Source organism: Fukomys damarensis, unplaced genomic scaffold (genome assembly GCF_012274545.1).
Source record: "Fukomys damarensis isolate Sample0158 unplaced genomic scaffold, DMR_v1.0_HiC HiC_scaffold_16, whole genome shotgun sequence".
Taxonomy (NCBI): Eukaryota; Metazoa; Chordata; class Mammalia; order Rodentia; family Bathyergidae; genus Fukomys; species Fukomys damarensis.
This window is the reverse complement of record NW_022900928.1, coordinates 74,077,368-74,083,939: the sequence shown is the minus strand read 5'-3', so window position 1 is coordinate 74,083,939 and position 6,572 is coordinate 74,077,368. Positions and strand designations below refer to the sequence as shown.

At 46.7% G+C, this 6,572-nt stretch overlaps 1 long non-coding RNA gene across 1 annotated transcript; it reads right to left on the bottom strand.

Annotated features, from left to right (window-relative positions):
• Nucleotides 1-898: 898 nt before the first annotated feature.
• On the bottom strand, nucleotides 899-6,160 carry LOC104865232. Its single transcript, XR_781084.1, has 3 exons — nucleotides 6,058-6,160; nucleotides 5,814-5,969; nucleotides 899-1,059 (listed from the first exon to the last, which is right to left on the bottom strand). It is a non-coding gene; the product is annotated as an uncharacterized LOC104865232 (long non-coding RNA).
• Nucleotides 6,161-6,572: the final 412 nt, after the last annotated feature.

Genomic DNA, 6,572 nt, shown 5'->3' with positions numbered 1-6,572 from the left:
AGCATCTCTGGCGGATTTACCAGATTACCAGAGAAGCCCAACGTCTCTGGCAGACTTAGTAGTTCATAAATGTTTGCTGATTCACGTGATCCAGTCATCCTTGAGGTTAAGGCTGGGCTGGTGAAAGATTCCAGACTCTACCAGAGGCATCTATCGCCCAGATTCCAGGAAGGCTTGTTTGACATAAAAGGTGTAGACACTGTTGCCCCTCTGAAATACACTCATGGTACTGAGACCATAGAAAGGGTAGTCTGGGTAGGAGAATCTGGGTGAGAGGTGGCCTAAGCTAGCTTCCAAAAGTGCAAGGAAAGAATATGCTTTTGCCAACTTTCACCTTGACCTGGAGCCCCAAACAAACATCAGAATGGGTTTGAAGTGACATCTCAGGGTTTTTCCTGAGTCTCTGTTGTCCTAGGAAGAAGTCTTTTTGGACTAGAGATCTCAGTTGTTGGATATAAGATTCTGGTCAGATAGGTAAAACGTTTCAATTTCCCTCCTTAAAAATTAATTGGAAGAAGCCATCTAATTTAGTACAAAAGCCCAATTATCCTTTTGCATGGATTAAAACAAAACAAAAACAAATCCAACAAAACCAAGGCCCAAGGCTGGGCATGCTGCTTAGTGGTAGATGATGAGCTTAGCATGTGAGAAGCCCTGGGTTCAATCCTCAGCCCTGAAAAAACAAATCAAACCAAACCACAATAACAAAACACAAAAGCAGAAAAGATGAAAGACTTGCCAAGGTCACATAGTCAATTGATTGCAAGGCTGGGCTACAGTGCAATGCTCACTCCACTCCATTCCCTTGCTTCTCTGCTTTTGGATGGGGTGATTTGTAACCATGGGACGCTGGGCACTTTAGAGCTGAGGACGCCATAGTAGCTAGGGACTTCCCACACTCTGGGGGTGTAGCCAGGGGAGAACATATGTGGGAGTGTCTGGGATACGGGCCCATCTTCCTGCTTTCCCTTGAGGCTCGAGGAGTGGGGAGTTCATCAGCGGCACAAGGCATCTTGTTCATATTTTCTCAACTGGGCGGTCCTGGCACCAGCTCATTTCCTGTCAGAGAATGAGTTTTTAATCTCTAAGCTCAAATTCACTTTGGATGGGGTGGGGGTTGAGGCAGCAAAACTGAATCCCCAAAAGTAGAGCCCCCTCTTTCTGACCCAGCTCCCTCTGATGGGGCTGGTGGTATATAGCAGTTGCAAGCTGGGGATTTTGACCATGCAGGCCCTGGGCAGAGATCCAGGAGGCAAAGCAGAACAGAGGCAGGGTAGGACCCCTCCTCCATAGATGAGTGTAGGGCTCATCTACAGGGTCTGGGTCTTTCTTCTGTCATTTAGGACTGGCTGGAGGTAAGAAGTCATGTTTGCTCATGCCCCGTCTCCATATTGGATCTCACATCAGTTTACCTCTTTTGGGAGGCCCCTTGACTCCTTGCAATGATTTGAATGTGTTCAAAGTTTGCGTGTTTAAAACTTACTTCCCAAGTTCATACATTGATAGTATTTAGAAGTAAGGCCTTTGGGAGACAATGAAGATTAGACGAGGTCGTGTGGGTGGGGCCCTCATGATGGCATCACTGGCTTTATAAAAAGATGGTGTGCATGCTGTCTCACCATGAGATGTCCTCTGCCATGTCTTGAGGCAGCGTGGAGGCTCTTACCAGATTCCTGTACCATGCTAATGGACTTCCCAGCCTCCAGAGACATGAGCCGGATCACTATCATTCTTTCAAAGTTACCAGTCTTGGGAATTTTGTTATAGCAACAGGAAATAGACTAATATATCCCACAGTTCTGGACTGGGTATATCCATATCCTCCTGCACTTCTCCCATTCCTAGTCCTACCAAGTCTATTATAAATGCCTTCTTACTCATCTGAATTCCTGTTACCCCATCAGCAAGACTGGTGGGATACATCCTTGCAAGAAAATGCGAATAGTGGGACTAGGCAGAGGGAGAAGTCACTCTCATTGTGGTTGAAACTGAGGCCTATCTGGTCCCACGAGGTGCCCTTGAGCTGGAATGGCTCACTGGAATTGTTCACCATGTAGCAAGGAGACCTGGTCTTTCTTTCTTCCAGCAGGGTATGACCTTGGGAGAGGCCATTACCACTGAGGGACAGGGTGTTGGCCACCAGCAGCTGACATCCCCAGTAGCTGTGAGCTAGGACTGTCTCTTCCAAGAGGAAAACTGGGCTGTTCACCATGGCACCCACCATCGACTCTCGGGAAACAGACATTTCTTGATGGCTTGGTAACACACTGTATGTTACCAGACACTTCCCAGGCACTCCAGGAATGTTTGGATGCATAAATGAAAGAAAGCACTTGGAGGGCCTTTTCTTCTCTGGGCTGAAAATGCCATTCCTCGCGCAATATGTTTTTTCAATGTTTGCATCCTCAGGGCTCCTTGGGGTCTATCCTGAGAATGTAACAGCAGAACTTACTGTAATACTCCAGGGAGGTTTGATTCATGGCATTGAGCTGCCTGATCACATTCCTGTCTGGACACTGCTTTTCTATAAAGCAACTGGAGGGATTAGCAGTGACAGAATACTCAAACTCCTCTGTGCCTATCATTTACTAAATTGCAGAAGGATTTCCCCCTGTATGTGTTCTGTGGGCCCCGCTGATCCACCCTTATAAAGCTGTGTGTGTGTGTGTGTGTGTGTGAGTGGGGGGGTGGGAGGGACGGAGAGAGGGAGAGAGAGATCTAAGAGCAGAGCCTAGCACTAATTAAATTCTTGCTAAATTTTATCTCAACTGATCTGCATTTTCTCAGCCAAGAGTTTGTGGGTTGCTCTGAGCCTCATGACTGTCTTTAACTCCGTCTCCAAAGTAGATGCACAGTTGGATCTGGCAGCACATGACTATAATCACAACACTTTGGGAGGCTGAGGCAGGGGGATCATAAGTTTGAGCCCAACCTGGGTATCTTAGCAACTTAGTAAGATCATGTTTAATGTAGAAGAGAAAATCTCAGTGTGAAAGCCCTGTGTCCAATCATCAGTATTGAACAAAACAAAACCCAAACTACAAATTAGGTGCTGTGTATATACTAGCGCTAATCTAATCACTTTGCATGGCCTTTTCTCCTTTAACCTTTACAATCAGAAGTTGGTTTTTTTTTTCTTTTTTTTTAGAACTGGAGATTGAACCTAGGCATGCTCTACCACTGAGTTGTACCTCCAGTCCTTTTTATTTTTTATTTTGAGAAAAGATCTTGCTAAAATGCCCAGGCTAGCCTTGAACTTGTGATCTTCCTGTCTCAGCCTCCCAAGTTATTAGGATTATTGTGTGAGCCACTATACCTGGCTGGTAGACATTTTCATTAGTTCTGTATTCCAGATCAGAAAGTGTCAGAGAGATGAATTAATTTCTCCAAGATTTTAATAGTTGGATTGTAAAGCAGGATTTGAGTCCAATTCTATCTAATCCCAGCCTAGCCTCTTAACTGCTATAATGTATAAATCCCTGTAGTTTCATCCAAATCACTCGCTGGAAGACTGGAGAGGGAGACCAGTAGGCTGTACTGTTAAGCACATGACAGTGCCTACATAAGTAGGGGTTCCACTATGTTGCAGGGAAAGATCTAAGGCACTAGCATGTACAGTGAGGGACATCATCTAGCCAACTGTATTTCCAAGGGGCCCAGGAACACCAAAGAAAAGAACTCAAATACTTAATCCATATGACTCCATCTGTAAACTGGGAAACCAAGAAGGCCAAGTGAAATATCTAAAAAATTCTCAATGTGAATGTGTTAGTGAGGGCCTCCTACCTGCAGTTACTTTGCTCTAACTGCTCTGGACTCTCCTCCAGTCCCTGCCCTCACACACCTTTGCCTTGCAAACTCCTGTGGGCCTCAGTCTCAGCTTCAATATTGCTTTCTCCAGAAGCTTTCAGTGATTACCCAGACCATGTACCTGGGTGCTATAAGTTCCTGGAAGATCTGCCCATCTCCCGCATGCTTGGCATACTTGTAATGACCTGTGTCCTTGTCTGGCTTCTTTGGCACTACATGTCCCATGAAGGCAGGGACTTGTCTGTCCTGTCACTCCTACCCAGCTCCTAGTCTGGTCCTAGGCATGCCCCTGAAAGATAATCAATGACTATACTTGGAAGACAGTAGCTAGAAGCAGAAGGAAAGAGGGACTCTTACACCCTTCCTAACAATGACAGTGGGCTGCCAACCACCCTACTTGAGCCACTCATCTTTTTATGTCACCTGCCCCCACCCCTTTACCTTCATGTCCTTATTTGAGCATTGCTTGATGTTCACGCAACATAAATAAATGTTACTGGGGAGGCTGGGTCCCCAGTGTGCAAATGAGCAGCCCCTGGCCACGGTCCTGCCCATGATGGTCCTACCACTTATGAAGGTGAGGGGTGCTTTCTGCTTCACTCCCTGCCAGCCTGGTCCTGCTGTGGTCCCAGTTATCTCTGACTGTCAAGGTGAGTCAGTGTTGGAAAGATTTTTAAAATGTCACCCAAGCTGGGCTCAGCAGCACATGCCTATAATCCAGGCACTCTGGGGGGGTGAGGCAGGAGGATGACAAATTTGAACCCAACATGAAAAATTTAATGATTGAGTGAGACCCTGTCTCAAAAATACACACACACACACACACACACACACACACACACACACACACACACTTTTCCCCAAATCACAGCCTTGCACCAATAACTTTGAAAATGAGACCAGGCCTTTGGGCAATGAGCACTGTCACTGCATTGAGAGAGAAGGTGTCCAGGGAGCTACTCCCTGAGCTCCTCTTCTCCATAGGGGCTCCTATCCACACCCCCCATCACCAAATCCAAGGGCCAAGTCTCCTGTGTTCTCCTTCCATCCTGCAGTGGGGGGAGCCAAGGAAGTGTGCTACTGATCCGTACACTCCCAGAGTGCTAGGGCTGATGGCAGCATCCTTACATTTGTGTTGCTGTTACAGGCAATGAACTTTGCCTGTTCATTGGCCATGTGTTGGCCATCTCATTTATGCCTACAACTTTTATCAGAAATAAAGTAAGAGTCATTACCTCTGTCTTGCCAATGGGAAAACTGAAGCTCATGGGATTATGTGGTTTTTCAGTGGCAAATCCTGGCCTAAATCTTGGCATTTGGATCTTTGCTTGATCCCACGCATCCTTCTGCTGTGACCACTGCCGCGTTCAGGATGGCAAACCCACCACCCCAGGCCCTAGGCCTTTTTAATTCAGACAATATACGGAAGGAGGAAAAAGAGCCAGTAGGCACAGAAGTTACTCGAGGAGCTGGCCTTCTCCTTTCTTGCCACGTAAAAGTTTCCCAAATGTGGGGAGCCATCTGTTGATGATGTGAGAATTGGGCAACTTCCACTCTCATCGTTAGCTTGGCAGCAAGGGAAAACGAGTCTAGAAAGAGCCCTTGTGTATCATAAAGGAAATTTGAATCATATGTTTTTCATTCATTTACTCTTAAGTCATCAAAATATTAGTTTCATAAGGCCTTTGATGTCCAGCTTGCTTTCTGCTTTTTTTTTTTTAATGGGGTAGCAGGGAGGAAGTCATGATTCTCTAGCTGTAAATTGACCAGTTTTGGGAAGGTTGGAGATAGATTCAGTACCCTGACACCAGAAGACCAGGGGAAACTCCCAGCTGAGTTCTGCTTTAGGAACAAGAGAGGGGCATTTGTTCTTATTCAACACAATATTCATCGGACACTTGGAAAGTATCAGTTTTAAACAGGTGCCAGGCAGAGAAACCACAGTCCTCTTCCATACACCGTAAGTAGTAGCAGACATTTAAATATATGACTGTGCTGCTCACCTGTAAGTGACTCCACTGCCCAGTCACCTTCTGGGGCTGTATCACAATATGGCAGATGGCATGATGGTAGGAATACGTGAGAGAAGGAGAGCACACTGTGAGACCACAAGCCAGAGAGGGATCCAGGGGCAAGGATTGTTCTTGGATAGCAGTTCACTATTGTGAGAAAGGAACTCAGTGCCTGAGACCAGCATTAGTCTTCTGACAGTGGCAGCCCACTGACCTGATCACCCTCTGGCCTCACCTCTTAGGGGTATCACCAGCTCCCAGCAGCATCACACCAGGGACCAAACCTTCAGCAGAGGAACCTTTAGGGGACACCCCTGCACCACATCCAAACCATAAGAGGGACACAAAGGTCAGTGCTGTGGAGTACAGGAAAGGGACCAAGGGTGAGGCTGGAGAGTGTTGCCAGGGAACATGACCATGGGGGAGAATCGTTCAGATGTTCTCCTGGTGATGTAATGTGGACTCAGAACTGAGAACCACTGAGATGGAGATGGTGGCAGTCAAAAAGGGAAGTATATCTTAAACTTCACTTCCTAGGTCTTGCTGTGGTTGCGTGGTGGGGAAGGAAAGAGGAGGTGTCAAGAGGGACCAAACAGCCAGTGATGTTAGTGAAGAATCCCAGAAGTGGCATCCAGTGACCCCTAGTTGTCAAGAGTAACTGCTACACTGGTTTTCCTATAGCACCCCAGCTTCTTGTGAGCTCAGCTGGACCCTGAAGACTCCAGGCTTTGAAGTCCTGATTGTTCTGTG